Source organism: Antechinus flavipes, chromosome 3 (genome assembly GCF_016432865.1).
Source record: "Antechinus flavipes isolate AdamAnt ecotype Samford, QLD, Australia chromosome 3, AdamAnt_v2, whole genome shotgun sequence".
Lineage (NCBI taxonomy): Eukaryota > Metazoa > Chordata > Mammalia > Dasyuromorphia > Dasyuridae > Antechinus > Antechinus flavipes.
In genome coordinates this window covers 313284517-313304815 of record NC_067400.1, presented here as the reverse complement: position 1 = coordinate 313304815, position 20299 = coordinate 313284517, and positions in this window count along the sequence as shown.

The window sequence follows — 20299 nt, the reverse complement described above, 5'->3', positions numbered from 1 at the left end:
AGTAAAAAGTGAATAAATGGAGGCAATGAGTATAGCTGACTTTTTAAAAGGAGTTTTTCTGTGAAAGAGAATACACACACACCTATATAAAAATAAATAAAATAATTTGAGAGGAAGGAAAAGTCATGTGAAAGATTTTTTTGAAGAACAGAAAATTACCTAGACATGCTTGAAAGCACAATAGATGAAATTTGCAGTCAAATTTCAACTTGATATGAGGGGAGAACTTCTAGATAATGAGAGCTATCCCAAAGTGTAATTAGATGCAGCAGGAGTTTATTGGTTTCTTCTTATTAGAAGAGTTCAAGTCAAAATTGAATGAATTCTTGTTGGGCATGAGGAAAAGGAAATTCTTGGTCTTCCTTAGATTGAGATAAAGAGAATTCTTGGTCTTCTATTGGCTGACTTTGGAGGTCCCTTCCAATGCTGAGATTCTATGACTTTATGAAAAAAATCACAGCCTTGGATTTAAAAAAAATCATCATTTTCATCAGTTAACATTTTTTATTATAAATTTAATAATCCTTAAATCACAGAAATATTTCAACATTTCAAATATTCTTTGTTGAAATGTAAGACATTGAAGATGCCAAAGTCATGTATGCACTGCAACCCGGACCACATCATGTTAATTTTTGTCCTGCCACTGGACTTCATTGACTCAGGAAGAGAGAATGAGACTTATGATTTTATTGCATTTCTGCCTCAATTAAATCCAATTCACACACAAATCAAGCTATTACCCTGATATCATCAATCTTCTTTGAAAATGAAGAATGAATAACAAACAAGTAATTTCAACCTCTCTGAGCCTCAGTTTCTTCTGAAAATAGAAGAAATAGTACTGGATGACTTCTTCAGTTCCTTATAGCTCTACGTCTATTGTCTTATCTGTAATTTGCCCTTTTTGCTGGGGGATATATTATATACTTGAGGCAGACATTTTCCTAACTCACCAATTGTTTTTGATACCCTCAACCTGGCTTAGTCTTTCTGCCCAGATGCTTCATAGCAAGATGTGGCCACTTCACATATTAAAGCTTCTTGAAGCCACAGGTGAAAGTATAGTACCTCAGGGCAGATGAGAAGCCCTGAAAAGAGCCCATCAAGCCATCCTACTAGAGTTCTTAGTCCTTATTGAACAGCTAGTATAATTAGTTGCACTGAAGGATTCATAAAAAGGAAGCTTTAGTTTTAGATTTGTATTGCAGAGCCAATGTTCTTCTCATATGTCATGATTTTATGTCTAAAAACATTAAAAGGCAAAAAAACACAAGAGAGTCCTTCACTTTTATACCCACAGAATACTTTAGGGAAAGGGAAGGGACTGTCTGGACCTTAGACACTGGACACCATTATGTACTCTAAGCCCAGATGAATTCTTTTCCATATAACTAGGTAGTGGCAGATCCAGAATGGCTTATGGACTAATCAGAAGGGCAGCTTAGAATTGGCACTGACCTAATGGAAAACAAAATCATGCCAGAAGGAAATACAGATAGATACAAATGTCATATTCTTCTTGGCAACCAACAAACCTTCATGATGCTGGTTGACATTTTGCACAATGTGAGGCCATTGTGGCCACATTCTTTTGTGTGGGAAAGTTGACAGAAGTATCATTTCAGTTTCTAAGGCTCTAGAAGCAAAAGCTGAATTGTTGGAGTAATAATTATTACTTTTATATAACCTCTCTTTGTTCAAACTCAGACCTTGTTTTACATCACATTTTATCTATAACTATGAACACAAAATGCAAAGTAAAGAGAGCCTGAGGGGCTTGAGGTATGTCTTCAGGACTAGCAATGAAGCTTCAACAGGAGGTCAGGATAGAGTTCAAAGAAGCAAATGTCCATTGAGGTCTGAGCATGAATAAAGAGAACTCTTGCACAATTTGTCATGTTCAACAAGGGGAGCATGGCTGAGTACTTTTGAACCTGGATATTTGATTCTAACCCTGCCATCTTGCTCTTGTAAAGAACTTCAGTTGTGGACAGCTCCTGAACATCTCCCAGCAAGTAACTCCTGGGAAATAATTATTCCTGAATGGTGCTATGTAGAGAACTAAAGATAAGAACAAGATGGAAACAGTACCTAGAATTAAAATAAATCTGACCTGTAATATGAGGGCAAAAGAGAAGCTGGGATGAGACATAAATACAAAGCAGGTGGGATCACAAATCAAAATTATTGGTTTGAATACATAAGTAGAAGATAAAATATTTGGGGAGAAGCTGAGGTGAGGACAGCTCAGTTTAGATTGCTATATAGTTGAAAGTTAAATTAAGAAGAATGAGTATCACCCAAGAACAACTACAGTAAGCTAATTTTAAACATTATAATATTTTAAAGTGATAAATATAATTATTAGCATTTATTAGTCAATCAATTAGTTTGTGATTATTATGTTGTATTTGATTATTAGTTAACAATTAGTGCATGACTGTTTATGTCAGTGAATTAAGAAACATTTATTAAGCACTTACTATGTGCCAGACACTGTACTAAGCAGTTGCAATAAAAATACAAGGAAAAAGTATCTTACATTTCAATGAAGAAGACAACACTTGAAAGGATAGCTGAAAAGAGGGAGGAATATGCACTGAAGTATGGTGGGAAAAACCAGAGAATGGAGAATGGAGAATGGATAGTTTGGGCCAAAGTTTAAAGGTTTCAGGAAAAACTCATTAGTAGAGAAAAGATTCTATTGTTAGAGGGATATTGAGGGGGAAAGAAGTAGATGAATCATGGTGCTGAAGTCCAGAGAATGATGTCAGTTTGTCATATCAGGTAATAAGATGGATGTTGATTATGCTAATTCTGAGGCTTAAGAATGAAGGATATACCCTTTTAAGATAGTAGGATAGTATTCTTTTCAGAGAGGTTAATGGGGAAAACATCCAGGGAATCCTTGTGTGGTTCTGAACAGTCAGGTTATTGATTGGGAATAGATTCCAGACTGCTATTATGGTTTAACATGATATTAACTCATTAATATTTATTACTTTGTCAAGGGTAGGTCAAATCTTCACTTCTAAAACCTTAAGAAATGGCACAGGTAAATTTTTGATGGTGGGGAGAGAGATTGGCTAGGTTGAAGGCATATGGAGAGTATTTAGAGTACAAATATGATTTTACTACATTGTAAGGAAGTATTGTAGGTAAAACCCATGTTCAGATAGATACTTATATTTGCTTTTGTTGGAACCAGCTAGATAGCAGAGAAGAGAGAATGCTGAACTTTGAATAAGAAGACTTAAATTCTAATACTGTCCTGGGCAAGTCACTTAATTTCTATCAATCTCAGTTTTCTCATCTGTAAAATGGGGATCATAATAATATTGCCCTTACAGGATTTTTGGGAAGATCAAATAAGATATATGTAAAGTACTTTCCAATCTTTATGTGCTATGCAAACATTATTTATTCCTCCCTCCTGTTCTGCGGAATTCTTTCAGGGAGCTAAGTTAGAGAAGACTGGAGAAGGCAGATATAGTGTAGGATTTACTAAAAGTCACACAGTTGCTTAGTGGCAGAGTTGGCAGCACTTAAACTTGCAGTTTATAACTTCCTGCTCCATGTTCTTTTCTTTTTCTTTCTCATTCTTTTAAAAACATATGTATGTTGTCTAATATGACAAAAATGGAAAACGATGTATGTTGGAGAGGATGTGGGAAACCTGGGACACTAATGCACTGTTAGTGAAATTATGAACTGATCCAACCATTCTGTAGAGCAATTTTGAACTATGCTCAAAGGGCTATAATACTGTGCATATCCTTAGATCCAATGATACCACTGATAGATTTATATTCCAAAGACATCCAAGAAAAGGAAAAGGACTTATTCATACAAAAATATCTATAGCAGTTCATTTTGTGATATCTAAAAATTGGAAATCAAAGACATGCTCATTAATTGGGTAATGGCTAAACAAGCTGGGATATGTGATTGTGAGGAATATTAGTGTGCTAATGACAAGTGGAACAATATCAGAAAAACTTGGAAAGATTTACATGAACTAATGCAAAGCGAAGTGAACAGAATCAGGAGAACATTATACACAGTAACAACAATATCATTTGATGAAGAATTGCAAAAAACTTAGCTATTCTCAGCAATTTAATGATCCAAGACAATCCCAAAGACTTAATGATGAAACATACTATTTGCCTCCAGAGAAAGAACTAATATTGCTTGAATACAGAAAGAAACATGCTATTTTCACTTTCTTTCTTTTGAGTCTTTTTTTTTTTTTTTTTTTTTTTTTTTTACAAAAAGATTAAAGGGAAATGTTTTACATGACTGCACATGCATAACCTGTTTCTAATTGCTTACTATCTCAGGGAGAGGGGAGAGAAGAATAGAATTTGGAAATCAAAACTTAAAGAAAACCCCAAATGTTAAAAAAAATTATTTTAATATGTAATTGAGAGAAGACACATAGATGCATATATACATGTATATATACACATATATACACCTATCTGTATGTAATGTATATAGGTATATATATGTATATATGTGCATAATTTATCAGTGTATAGATAACAATAATAACTATTATTTACAAAAGAGTTACTATGTGCCAGGTACTGAGCTATGCACTTTACAATGATCATTTCTATTGATCCTTACCATAAACCTGGAGGTATATACTATTGTCATCCTCATTTTGCAGATGAGACATCTGAGACTAGACTTATTGAGAATCACACAGCCAATATATGTCAAAGATAGGATTTGAACATGTTTTCTCACTGAAGCCAGCTCTCCATCCACTACCTCCAAATTGCTTCTTTCCCATCTTCTCCACACTATACTGCAACTTCCCTACATGTGTTACTATTACAATGTTTTGAGAGCAAGTTCCATTACTGATAGGTGACAGGATACACATGTAGAGGCAGCTGTGCTAATGGATATCCACGAATATTGTCCCTGATTCCAAAACTAAGCTCTCTTTACATGATGAATGTGTTCTAGATAGAAATATCCATATTCCTTTGTTAATCTTTTACAAAATGTATAACCCCCAATATGTACAGGTTGTCTGATAGCCTGGCTATGGACTTTAGGTGACCAGGTAGTAAATGTCTGAGGCCAGATTTGAACTCAGATCTTCTTGCTTCCAGGGCCCCTGCTCTATCCACTGCACCACCTAGCTGCTCCACAAATCCATCATTCTTAAAAACATCCTGTGTAATTTTTTTAGGCAGTTCTACTTGTAAGGAAGTTTTTCTTATATTGAGATGAAATTTTTCTCTCTGTAATACCCCACTATTGATATTAGTTCTGCATTCCAGGGTCAAGGAAAATAATTCCTCTTCCATATTACAATCCTTCAGATATTTGAGGATAACCATCATGTCCTTATTAATACTTCTCTTTTCCTGGCTATCTATCTCTGGGTCCTTCAGCTAACTGTTCCTTATATGCTATATCTCCAAGATCACTACCTATCCTAATTGCACTCTTCTGAAATTTTCTTCTAACATATAATACCCAGAATCAGATGCAATATTATATAATCTGATTGTGGCATGGCATGATCCTTTCTGTGTATAGTATATTATACTATTAATACAGCCTAAGATAACATTAGTGTTTGGGGTTCCATGTATCACTGCCATGCTCCTGTCTGATAGCTTCAAGAATTTTCAAAAAGTAATTATTTACTATGTCTCCCTAATCTTTTGCTTGTAAAATTGATGATGATGATGGTCATTTCAGTTTTGTCTGACTCTTTGTGACCCTATGTTGGAATTTTCCTGGCAAAGATACTAGAGTGTTTGCCATTTCCTTTTCCAGCTCATTTTACAGAACAGGAAACTGAGGCAAAGAAGGTAAAATATGAGTTTTCCTGATTCCAAGCCCACTACTCTATACTGTGCCATCTGGCTGCCCAAATAATAATAATAATGGACATCTATGCATCACTGTAATATTTCTTAAGGACTTTACATACATCAACTTATTTGAACCTGGGAGATGCAGTGAAAATAACACTGGCTATGGAATCAGAGAACTGTGATTCAAATCCCTTTCCTAAGGTTGACCTTGTTCAAATCACTTAACTTTCTGGGCTTAAGTTTCTTCATCTGTAAAATGGGGATAGGATGAGACTAGATGATCTTTGGGCTGCCTTAAAATTCTAGATCTGATGATCTTTCCCTTTTCAAGGCATGCTACAGCTACAGAACTCATCATCTTGGAACTCAAAGTTGGGAATCTTAGATTTCAAACCAAAAAGGATATTAATGTCATCAAGTCCAACCCTTTCATTTTACATATGACCAAATGTACCCATTGTAAGACAAGTAGTAAATCTCAGAAGTGGGATTTAAATGCAGATTTTCTAGACCCTAAGTCCAGGACTTTAGTCCTGGGATTTTCATTTTATTCAATAAACCTTGTAGTTCTGTTGATGTGGATATGACTGTCTTTGTTCCTTGAAATCCCATAGCTAACATGTTCATATGAACAAGAGAAACATTAGAGGAAAGGCCAGGGAAGAGTGAATAGCAAATTCAGCCATCAAGGTAGGGCATAAGACCCAGGGGATCACAGCAAGCGACACTTCCTATTTTTCTGTAAGTGCACACATTATGAAATAGGGGTAGGGATTCAATCTGTGATTTTATTAAACTCTATCTAGCAATACAGATTGATGCTTTCTCTGTAGTCTAAGATAATTACTGATAGAACTGAGGGCTTAAATGCCTCACCACTTTTACAGTCAGTATCTGGCATAGGAAGACTTTGAATCCTAGTTTTTCTGGCCTTGTGGCCAAGTCTCCAGTCATTATACTAATCTGCCTCTGCTCTTATTATTTCCAGGAAGTCCTATTATTTGTGGCACATTGGCAGCTTTTTTTTTTGTTATGAATTCATTCATAATAAAACTCACAAGTGGACCTTAATATCCAGTTTGGAACTATAAGTTCCAAACCTTGATTAAGGAGCACAAAGGCTCTGGTCATGCTCACCTGCTGGCTCCAAATAAAGAAGGCCATATGGCCTTATGTGAAGGGGGATGTCATGGGTATTTCCCCTGAGAAGATCCAGGCTATGTAACCTTGTAGTACAAGATATGACTGGACCAGCAGCTCAACTCTGGAGGCACATTTCATTGACTTTATAGTGCCTCTGGGGGATGCATTGCTGTGGGACATCACTGGATCTCTCACTCAGAAGGAGCTGCATTTTACAGAATACCCACACCACAGAAGAAAGACTGTAACTGATAACTAACACAGTTAAGCTCTATAGCTTAGACTCTTGAAATTTATCTCCAAGTTTGGTGGGATGATGTTAATTATCCTTGATAAATTGTTATGATGCTATGTAATCAGGGAAATGCTGGTAAATGTTTAACAACCTTCTCTATAGAAAAAAAAATGTATCAGGATGTATTGTACTTTATTTAATATTTAATTTGTTTAGTGTGCACTTACTATTTTCTCCATCACTTTCTTAAGACTACATAGCCAATAAAATAATAAGTCAAAGCCCAATTTATAGCATTTGCTGATTTCTATGGTATAAATACTCATATAAATACTCAGCATACTTCTAGAACAATCCATCTCTGGACTCTCATAGGTCTATTTGGTCTTCCTTTACATGCTTATCATATCCTACTTCTTATTTTAATGATCTATATTCATATCTTAGGAACTAGAGTTGGAAGAAACCTCAGAGGCTATTATATCCAACCCCCTCATTTTACAGATGAGGAAACCGAGGCAAGAGAAGTTAATTAACTTGTTCAAAGTCTCAAACAAAATAATGTCAGAGGAAGTGTTTGAATCCTGGTCTTCTCATTCACCCCAGAGCTAGTATACTTTCCATTGTACCATACTGCTTTCTATATCTTATTTTCCCTTCTAGACCATAAACTTTTTTAAAATTTATTTTTTTCCTCAAAAGTATTTTATTTTTCCAATATTATGTCATGTTTCCAATTATATAGAAAGTTTTTTTAAGCATTTATTTTTGTGAGATTTTGACTTCCAATTTTTTTCTCCCTTTCTCTCTTTCCTTCCCCTGCCCAAGACAGCAAGTAATCCAATATAGGTTATATATGTATAATATATATATGTAAAATATATGTATATATGTATAATATATGTATTTCCATATTTGTAATGTTGTGAAAGAAAAATCAGAACAAAAGGGGAAAAATTATAAGAAAAAGTAAACAATAAGAACAAAGTGAAAATATTATGCTTCACTCCTCATTCAATCTCCTTAGTTCTCCCTCTGTATATGGTTGGCATTTTCCATCCTAAGTCTATAATAATGGGAACAGCCCTGAACCTAGAATGAAGAGGCTCAGGTTTGAATTTCAGAAGTAACTTTCTTTAGCTACATGACCATGGGAATGTCATTTATATCCTCTGATTGTGTTCACTCATGAGCAAAACTAGAACACCTTTAAGATAGAAGCAACTCCTTCAGTCAGGAGTTATCCTATAATTTTCCTACTGGGGCAAGAGCCAATCCCAGAATGTGCTCAGCCCAGAGTCTGAAGGCCAGAGCCAGTGAGGTATGCTAAGTACATGATGAATAACTTGCTTCCCATCACTCATAGGGTCATAGATTTAGACTGGAAGGGATCACAGAAGCAATGAATCCCATTGTCTCATTTTACATATGAGAGAGAGGGGGAGGGAACAAATATATGTTAAAATGTGCCTAATAAAGTGCCTAATATGTGTTAGATATTGTGCTATGTGCTTTACAAATCTAATATCATTTGATCCTCACAACAACTCTGTAAGATAGGTGCTGTTATTATCCCCATTATTAGAAGCAGCTGAGGAAGCTGAGAACAAGGTTATAATGACTTACCCAGGGTCATAAAGCTAGTATGTTTCTGAGGCAGGGTTTGAATTCAGGTTTTCCTGGTTTCAAGTTCAGAGTTCCACCCATTATACCACATAGGACTCAGGAATATGAGAATCTGCTAATCACTTCTTATTCTGCGTAAGACCTTATCATTTATGAACTGTTCTGGTTTAAAGGTCTTATGGAAGAAGAATGTTGAAAATGGATAATTAATGCCCGATCTTTGAACTTTCTGGGTTTTGATGATCAAAGCTATTCCTGTCTCCCCTAACTATAAATTGCTGAATTTTCCCCCTCTGTATTAATTATGCTCAGCACAGTGCCTAGCACATAGTAGACTCTTAATAATGTTTATTGATTGCTTGATTGGTTTTAAAGAGATTAGTAGTCTTCTTGATTTTTCTTAATAGTTGACTCCATTTCCCTCCTTCCTTCACTCTATCTTTTAGTTTTCCTATTCTTTTCTCATTCCAATCTGTATTTTGCTCACTTCTCAACCTATGTCTCAAATGGGATCTGAGGAGGAAAAACAGAACTTGCCCTGAAAGTGTCACCCCTAATTAATATCCTAGCAGGCAACTCTGTAATTAGCATGCCAGTCTGGTTCCAGCTCCGGTTGTTAATGGGCTCACTACTCCAGGAGGGTAATTAAGTGTGACACTGATGTACCATGCCATTCTGAGAATCCAAAAAGCTTCACCACTGTCCTAGACTCAGTAGAGAAGTAAATGGCATGGCTGAAATTTCTTCAATCCAGAGAGGCTCCTCTTATGCTGTCAAAAAACTCCAGCCCCCAGCGAAGCTGATGCAGCATGAAAGCATCATGTGAAGACTGGAACCAACTGGGTGTGACTGACTGCTCGGCTTGCTGTCAGCTCATCTCCAACAAGATTCTTAAAAGACTAGTCATAAAATGCTACCATTGAGAGGGACCATAGAGACTGATTGGTCTAGCCATTATTTGCAGATAAGGAAACTGAGGCCCAGAGAATATAATATGATTTAGGATTGTAGATTTAGAACTGGAAGGGAGCTTAGAGGTCATGTAGTCTACCAATCTCCATATTATTTAAAGATGAGGAAACTAAGGGGCAGCTAGGTGGTGCAGTGAATAGAGCATTAGCCCTAAAGTCAGGAGCACCTGAGTTCAAATCTGACTTCAGACACTGAACATTTCCTAGCTGTGTGATTCTAGGCAAGTCACTTAACCCCAATTGCCTCAGGGGAAAAAAAAAAAGATGAGGAAACTGGGAACTATCCCAGGTCTGATAGGTAATAGTAAATGACAAAACTAGGATTTGCATCTCAGTTTTCTGACTCCAAATTCAGCTTTTCTGAAATCAACCTGCTCACTATTTCTTATAGAACAATAATATTCTATTACATTCGTATACCATAACTCATTCAGCCATTCCTCAACTGATGGGCATCCACTCAATTTCCAATTCCTTGCCACTACAAAAAGGGCTGCAACAAACATTTTTGCATATGTCCCTTTCCCTCTTTTATGATCTCTTTGAGATATAGATCCAGTAGTGTCACTGCTGGTTCAAAGAATATACACAATTTTATAGCCCTTTGGACCTAGTTCCAAATTGCTGTCCAGAATGGTTGGATCAGTTCATAACTCTACCAACAATATATTAGTGAAAGACTAATATCTTGATTTCTTTTATTTAACCTAATGTTTTGATTTTGTCCCTTTTCACTAGCTCACTGAGTTTTTGAGCTCTAAGGAATTGAGATCATCTAATCCAATTCAGCCATTTTACAGATGAGAACATTGACTCAATAAATTAAAATGACTTCTCCAAGGTGACAGCTAGTAAGCATTACATTGGTTTTTAGAATGTTGAATAAATATATGGCTGAGCTAGTTAACTCCTGCTTCTCCTCATTCTTATCTGTAGGGTCTAAATGATTAGGTTAAGCTCTGGAATTTCAACCTAAAGAACATGTCAGACTATTTTCTTTCTGTGTCTCTATTTCTGTCATTGTCTCTATCTTTATTTCTCTTTTATTATCCTTTCAACCACCTTACTAACTATAGACATCTTTTTTTCCTGTCTGAGCTGGGGTTCTTAAATACATCATATATCTTACATCTTTAGGGTACTTTATGTTACTCAAGCATATCTATATATTCTCAGATGATCCACAACACTGTCCTTTTCTAATTCCATTTGGTAATTACTTCAGTATCTCCACTGAAAATCTGCCCTTTGTCTTTATCAGCTATCATTTATAGGCTAGTGGATGCTACAATATTGGGTTTTTATTTTCTGTCTTACTATATGTATTTCTAAGAGTACTCACATTGTCACACTAGAGCCTGGGTAATAGCAGGTCATGGATTTTGGGTGAACTAGAAGTATAGGAGCTGTTTGACCCTGGGCACGTCACTTAACCCTGATTGCCTCATTTTCCTTAGCTGTCAAATGACCTGGAGAAGGAAATGACAAATTATTCTAGTACTTTTGCCAAGATGACTCCAAATGGGGTCACAAAGAGTCAGACACAATTGAAAAATGACTAAGGCAAAGTTATTCAGGTATCAAAGATCAGAACAGAGCAATAGATAAAGTTTAGAAAGGCAAGTTAACGTGATGGCATGTTTGAGCAGTGAAGGACAGGATAAGCAGAGCACCAGAAACCATGTTGATTAGTCAGAATTAGGTAGCATAAACCAAGAGGGCTAAAGTTTGGGCAAAATTAATCAATCTACTCATCCATCCAAAAATATTAATACAGCACCTACTTGGTTCAAGGTATTGTCAGATACAGTGACATTCACAGAATAGGTTAACAAATGCAAGACACCAGTAGTAAGAAGACCTTGATCAATTTTGCCTCAGCCAAGGAGTCTCTCATGTTTTCCATTAAGCAACTCAGTCCTTGAGTATCACTTAGTAGGAAGTGAAAGACTATTAGACAAGAGGGCAAAATGTGAGGATAGGAAAGGGAAGTTCCTGATATAGATTCTTTTGTTTGTCTACCTTGCAGTTAAAACTTCCTTAGGAAAATTTCTCATGTAGGAATTTCAGGCTAATCTGTGGAAGAGTGGCTTTATGGCGATACTCTTAAAGTCAGTCACACTCAAGGAACCAAAGTTCAAAGGTTTGCCGAGCTATACTAAAATGAATATTTCAATGCCTAATATTATTAAGGCAGTCAAAGCCTGTGTCCTTATTTCTCACCTAATTTGGTGGTTACACTTTTCAGGGACTTTAATGACACCAATTTATTCCTGTTTCTACTCTACTCTCATCCTTTGCTCCTAACATTTGGTTATAAATAACTGGGTTGAATTCAGCTGGTAAATGAGACCCCTGGATCTCATTACCAATTTCTTACTATTCAGACGTCCCAAAAGGAATTTTATAAGTATCACCCCCTAAGTTTTAAATACCAGTCTAACCTTTTGTCCCCTTGACACATTGTCCCAAGACAGTTTGGCAGTGGAGACATTTTAGTTGCCATAGGATATTTCATAATTTTAAATATTTTATAACAAATTAAATGTTAATTGTATGCTGTCTGGGGAAGAAAATCACTGTAGATTTAATTAACATTTAATTTATTAGTCATCAAATATTTAAGTACTCCTATCTGAGGGACTTTTCCCCTTTGTTACTTGCAAGTTAGTAACAAGTTGTAATAAATTTTTCCATTTTTACATATGTATCTAACTTCTTAGATCTCTTTCTAAATCTCTCTGTCTGTAGAGGCAGCCTCCAATCTATAAACAAAATGTATCCCAAACATTTAATTTTAAGCAGTTTTTAAAAACTTGCACATAGTTCCCTAAAGAAACAATATTACAACTAAGTGGTGTATCTTTAGGAATATTGATTGACTTCTGAAAGTCAGTTTCTTCATCTAGAAAATGATGAGGCTGGGTTGGATAAATGTTTCTCAAAGAGGTTTTCAGGCATGCTGTAAAATTTTAGATGTAAAATTAAGTTTCAGATTAAAAAAAACTATAAATAATATTGTTTAATATAAATTTACTCATCCAGACCATGTGGCAAAGTAAATTGAGAATTTACAAACTATCTTGTTCAGTTGTGCTTGACTTTTTGTCATTCCACCTGGGATTTTCTTGGCAAAGATACCAGAGTAGTATGCTATTTCCTTCTCCAGCTCATTTTATAGATGAGGAAGCTGAGGCAAATAGGGCTAAGTGGCGTGACCAGGGTAACACAGTAAGTATCTGAAGCTGGATTTTTATCTCAGTTCTTTCTGACTTTAGACCCAGTGCTCTATCCACTGTGTCACCAACAGCTTGTCTAGACCTTGAATGTGTTAAAAAGCACTAACATGGCTGCTCTTATTGAAGGGAGGCTGGAGAAGTGCAAGTATTTGTGGGTTTAAATGTTCATTGTGCAACGATTCCCCTCGGTGTTATGATCAAAGTTTGAAAATCACTGGACTGTATTATGATTCTCTTTCATCTCCAGTATTCAGAGAGACTATGGTTAGATAGGATAAGGTTCCCAGAAGAGTCTTCAAAAGTCTATTTAACTCAATGCATCTGAAATAATGTCCATTAATTTTTTTTTTAAGGTAGAAAACAAGTGTAAGGATGGGACTGAAATCATCCCACTTGGCTCTGATGCTTTGACTAGGTGAAAACACTTTTTGATTAAAGAAAAAAATTCAGAACAGAGTGTGAATAGGACCAACCTCCTTTAATCAACAAAGCATTGTAGGAAAGACATTTAAGTCACTTGTATAGAAAGGTAATGATCTCTCAGAAGAGAGGGAGGGAAACAAGTCTGGATGACTGGATTCAAGGGATTGGAATAAAGCCAGGGGAGAATTGAGCTGTTGCAGGGAAGGGAGGTTGTGAGGAAAATTGGATTCTATAGGCATCAGAGAGAGGAGAACTTCCACTGAAAGGGCCCAACAAAGTGTTTGCTCTTTTCCTAATTTCTCTTCTGTTGCCTGTTTATCCATGGGTGCTATAATATGATTTATTTTTTTGTTACACAAATGTTCCTATCACCTGAATTTTGCCTCAAACATTCATGTATATGATATATGTATATGGTTAGTTAGTTTGGCAGAGAAACCAATTTCTGCATAGGTATTAGTAATTTTCCTAACTTGGTGTTTGGAGCAATTGTGACTCAATTCACAATTTTTAATCTAAAATATACTCTTTAAAGATGAAAAGATGGAACTAAGTGAACCTTAAGGGGGATTGTATTGACCTCTAGGCTTCAAATGAGCTAATTATCTAATGTCATTTTCCCAACAGGAACTCTTAGGATTGTATATTTTCCAAAATTTCAAGTTGAGATTTATTCATTTTAAAGTTACCTTCAGCTTTACCTTTCGCTGTCATTACAATGTAAACGATTGATATTAAATTAATTTCTGTTGCACAGAATACCAGTTGAAGAAAAAAGGTTTGGTATGAGATGGTTGAAAATCACTTACATGTCTTATCACCATGGTTCCACAGAGACTTTCTGTCCCATCACCAAGCACAAAGAGGTAAAATAGGTTCCAGGTACACACAAAATAAGTATCAGAACCAGTTCTTTAATGCTGAATCTAGAGCTGTTTCTATCTTACCATATACCTCATAAATGAGGCTGGTGACAGGGAACTTCCTTCTAGTTTTTTCATTCCCAAATTATGATCTTATCAATAAAGATAAGTGTTTAAACCTGTGAAGGCTGAAAGAATAGTGAGATGAGTCGGCATTGAAGCTTTTTTCCCAGTTCTTTTTGGTCAAGTCCCTTTTCCGAAATTGTTCTCACGCAAAGTTGTATTTTTCTGTCAATCAATTAATTGAAAAGCATTTATTAAATGCTACTCTCTGCCATTCATTATGCTAGACCTCGGGATGAAAGACAAATAGGAAACAGTCTCTGCCCTCAAAGAGCCTATGTTCTACCAGAGAGACACTATGTACCTAAATACATAAGAAATAGATATAAGGTGTGTGTGTGTGTATACTAGAGATCAAGAAAGTCTTTGTGTAGAAAGTTATCATTTGGCCAGCATTTTGAAGGAAATACAGGGTTCTAGGAGGTGAGAATGAGGTAGGAGTCAATTTCCAGGAATCTAGTATAGTCATTGTGAAAATGAAGAGAGAAGAGATGGAGTGTTGTATGTGAGGAACAGTAAGAAATCTAGTTGGGCTGGACATTAGAGTAGGGAAAAGGGAGTAAAGTATAATAAAGTTATTAATGAAGAAAAGTATAATTAATAAAATAATTAAGGTACAATAAAGGCACCAAGTTATGAAAGGCATTAAAAATTAAAGAGAGAAACATATTTAATCTTAAAGATAATAGGGAGCCATAGGAGAGTCATATGATTAGCTCTGCACTGAAAATCATGTTGGCATCTATGTGGAAGATAGATTAGAGAGAGTAGACTGGAAACCAGGAGATCAATTAGAGGTTCATTGCAAATGTCCTGACAGGAAAGGATGAAGACTTGACTGAGGATGTGTCACTATGTGAATTGAAAGAAGGGGAAATGCTTTACACATAGAAAAGACAAAATTTGGTAAATCATTTGAGATGTGAGATGTGAGAAAGTAAAAAGTTGAAGATAAGAAGTTTGTAAAATCAGATGACTGGATGGATGGTGTTGCTTTTTAAAGAATGGGAATTTTAGAAGAAGTGGGTTGTGGGGAAAGATTATGATCCTTTCTCCTAAGACATGGACTTATGGAGAGTACCTTTTATTCCTCGTGGCTTCATTCTCTCCTCTTAAAGTTGAGGAATCTGAACTTGGGAACTTGGTGATGATGTGGGCCTGGTAAGGTCCTCACCACTCCTTCTGTCTTCAAGGATCATCTCTGAATGAAAGAACAAAAAACTCAAGAGAGATAATTCCTGATCTTTTTTTTTTTTTTTTTCCTGCTGAGGCAATCGGGGTTAAGTGACTTGCCTAGGGTCACACAGCTAGGAATTGTTAAGTGTCTGATACCAGATTTGAATTCAAGTTCTCCTGACTTCAGGCCTGGTGCTCTATCCACTGTGCCCACCTAGTTGCCCCACCCCATCTTCTTTTTCATGCACAGTGGATCATTTCTACTACTGAAATAATTTTATTCCAGAGCTTCAGTTCAATTTAATAAGCAGTTTTCTGAAGACTGTGTGTTGTATTCAGTCTCAGGACTACTGTTTCACAGGCCCATGTCTGGTTAAGCCTAGATAAGCAGAATCTTAATGAAAATGAAAATACTTTATAGAATTTGCAGCTTTTCTCTTCTAGTCCATGATTTCAGATTACCCATAAGTTGTCCTCTTTTTTTTCCCTTTAACTTTGATCCTACAATCATAAAGTCATGAATCTTAAAACTGGAAGGGACTTTGGAGGCCCTCTAGTCTAATTGTTTTCCAAAGCCTCATTCACCTTTCTAACATTCCTGACAAGTGATCATGTAGTCTCTGCTTGAAGTCTTCAGGGAGAGTAACTTTTCTGGAGATGCTAGGAATACAAAGACAAATAAATGATACAGTTCCTGTTTTCAAAGAGATTATACTCTATTAGGTATATCTCTATACATATACATACTTACATACATATTTATGAAAATAGATAAGATGGAATAATTATGAAATATTTAAATTCAAAGTAGCATGGGGGAGGGTACTAGCAGTTGGGGAGTGGGTCAGGAAAGTCTTCATATAGAAAGTGATGTTTGAGTTGAGGCTTGAAGGAAACAAGTTATTCTAAGAGAAACACATGAGGAAGGAGTGAATTTTAGTCATAAGGAATGGGCAATGCAAAGACTTGGGAATAGGAGATGCAATTAACAACAGCTACTTTCTTTTGTCTTTTCTTCTTATTTTATCCACCTCTGATCCCCAGGGTTCAGAGATTTAACCCAGGAGTTTGTTTTCTAGATTTCAGGTTTCATGTTAAGACAAGAATATCTGTCACATATAATACAAGATGGCAAGCAATTTCCCCTCTTTACACCTTTAGTAATCAAGGCAGAATCAGGTCACACTGTGAAAGGAATGGTTGTACCATTAACAGAGACAGGGAAATTATGGAGATACATAGACACCTGAAAAGAAGATGAATTCTGTTTTAGACATAGATAGTCTGAAGTGATATATGGAATTTTAAATAGAAATAACTAAGAGAGAGAGAAGATATGGAAACAGAGGTTGACACTACTAATTTAAATTTGGGCATCATCTATAGACAGAAGGAATAAATATCTAATGGAGATAATGTATAGAAAGAAATATACAAAATTTTAGAGTTAAACTTTGAGGAATACTTATATTTATGGCTTAGAAAGAGATGAGCAGTCAATGAAGAAGTCAGAGGATCAGTAATCAAAGAGGTTGGAGGTAAACATGAGGCTCTATCAGCTTCCCTGTTAGCTCTTCTGTTTTCTGTCAATTCTGATCACAGAAGCAGAATCACTTTTTTTTTTTTTCCTACGAGTTGTTTAGGTCTTATCTTCCTCTGTATCCATAACCTATGCTGGGTCCCAGTTTCCATATGTATCCTTTGCTACTCCAATAGATTCTTGATTTTTACCTGTGTGAAATTCCTTCCAGTAATAGATGATGCATTATCTTCATGTCTTCTCAGCCTGTGAGGTTATTTTTAAGAGCCTTTTACAATAAAATTTTATTTATGTTTTTAAGCAAAATTTCACCTTTATCCCAGAATTCCTCTCTTTTCTACTCCAAGAGAGCTATTCCACTTAATAAAGAATATTTTAAAGTAAAAAAAAAAGAAGAGAAGAAAGAGAAAGAAGAGAAAAAATCAGCAAAACTTATTAATACATGGAAAAAGATCTGAAAATACACACAATGTCTCATACTCCTGGACTTTTCATCTCTCCAAAGAGTGGGGGAGATATCTTTTCACAATTCATTTTTGGAAATATGCTTATTCATGGTAGTCTTGCAGCTTAGCCTGAGAGGTTTTTTCCATATCTTTCTATAAATTCTCCTTATAGAATCTACTGAACATATTAAAAGCAACCCTTTACTTCTCTGAGGTAATTTTTAAAAGATGGGTCTACCATTTGGGCTGTTCATCTGTTGTTTCTTTATGAATGGTCTTTGTCTTTCTTTGCATCCTCAATAAGCTCTTTTATTTTATTTTGTTCTGTCAATCTATCTCGTTTTTCTTTTCTTCTTCCTTTCTTCTTTTTTTCCTTTCTTTTCTCTCTCTCTTCTACTCTCATTTTCTTTCTTTCTTTTTTCTTTCTCTCTTTCTCTCCTTCCTTCTTTCCTTCTCTCCTTCCTTCCTTCCTTCCTTCCTTCCTTCCTTCCTTCCTTCCTTCCTTCCTTCCTTCTTCCTTCCTTCCTTCCTTCCTTCCTTCCTTCCTTCCTTCCTTTTTTTCCTTCCTTCCTTCCTTTTTTTCCTTCCTTCCTTCCTTCCTTTTTTCCCTTCCTTCCTTCCTTCCTTCCTTCCTTCCTTCCTTCCTTCCTTCCTTCCTTCCTTCCCTCCCATTAGGAACATTCCTCAGGTTGTCTACTTCTCTGTGATCTTGGAATGGTGCCTAAAACACTGAAAGGTTTAATAACTTACCAAGAGTCACAAAATCAGTCAGAAGTGGGTATTGAATCCAGGTTTTCCTAGGTATGAAACTGGCTATTTAATAATTATGCTAAGATGCCTTTTAAATATATACGTGTGTGTATGTACACACACATACATATATATTCCAAAGAGTTTATTAATATTAATAAACAGGTTTTGAGCTTACCTGTGATAGATGGCTGCCTTCATTCATGAGCACAGATAGTCATAAGTAAGCATCAATTTCTTTTTCTCTTCCCTTGCCCCCTCTGCAAATTGCCACCTTGTTCTTTAGAGCCTGAAGTTTTCCAATTAGGCCAGGGATGAAGTTGTGTAGGGAGGAGCTGTGGACATGCCCTGGGGAGCACTGATGTCTGTACTTGAGCATAGAATATGCTGAGCTGTTGTCATTCAAAACCAGCAGGTTCTTTTTAATTCCCTAGGATTGGGCTTGATGGTACTAGGGAGCTCAGGCAGTGAATCAGCTTCTTGACTCCTTTCTGTTGCTGAGGATGCTTCTGCTTGAGACTAGCTCCCTCTCTCCATAGGTCTCATGGGTGTAAGCTACAGCTTCCTTCTCTTTCTCTTGTCCCTTATCACCTACATGTCTCTTAACAGCTTAGTGATGTTGGGCCATCACACTATTTTTTTTTAAATCAGGAGTTCCCAATCTGAGGTGTGCATATTCCCAATGGGTACAGAATATTAAGAGACTAATTGTTAATATCTATATTATGCTATTGTAATTAATTAATCTCTTGATTTTATTTTTTATATGCACATGCTGATAAACTCTGAAATTTATTTCTTTTTGCACTGAATGTGGAACAGTGAATAGAGTGCTGGATTTGGAGTCAGAAATATTTGCTTCAAACATTTACCGTCTGAACAAACCACTTAATCTCTCTTACCTTCAGTTTCCTCATCTGTAAAATGGGAATAATAATGAATGTACCTCCCTGGATTGTTGTGAGGATTAAATAAAATAATGTATGAAAAACACATTCCAAATTTTAAGGCACTCTATAATGCCAATTGTTATTTTTGTATGCCTCAGTTTCTTCTATAAATTGAGGGGATTGGCTTTGTGACATCTAAGCTCTTTTGCAACTCTAGGTTCTAGGGATAGGTGCTGATAAAATTCATGTGGACCTTCAACTATTTTAGCCCCACGGCAGCTCAGAACTTCCAAAATTAAGAAGTCCACTAGTCTTAGCTCTTGATAGCTGGAAATATGGGCCAAGGTCACCATTTCTGGCATTATTTCCCATGCTTACTCAAAAATACTAACCCTTTTCTTTTCCCTAAATTATCATGTAAGGACATTGCCTCATCTGGTATTCTCTTCACCCAGACATGATTTTCTTGAGTTCAAATCTGGCATCAGGGTCAGACATGACTGAAAACAAGAAGATTTTTGAGAGCGTACAGATGCTCAAAGATTTGTTGTTGTTTTCCAGTCATGTTTGACTTTTTATTACCCCATTTGGGGTTTTCTTGGTAAAGATACTGGCATGGTTTACCATTTCCTTCTCCATCTCATTTTACAGGTGAGGAAACTGAGGCACATAGGATTAAGTAATTTGTCCAGAGTCACCCAGCTAATAGGTGCCTGATGCCAGTTTTGAACTCAGGAAGATGAATCCTTTTCACTCTAGGCCTGATGTTCTATCGACTGAATCACCTCTTTGCCCTGCAAACATTACTTCCTAGCTATCTGGTATAGTTCCTTGTCTTTTCCATTACCAGCTTGAAGCCTTAGGCAGGTAGCCTTCCCTTTGTTCTTGTATCTATTTTCAGGTAAATTATCCTGAGCCAGGGAATTTTGGGTCAGTTTTCTCAAATCTGGAAGAAATGAGTCTGTTGCAGGAAGTAAAGACATGAGTCAACTGGAGACACTTTGGAGACAGTTATTATTGTC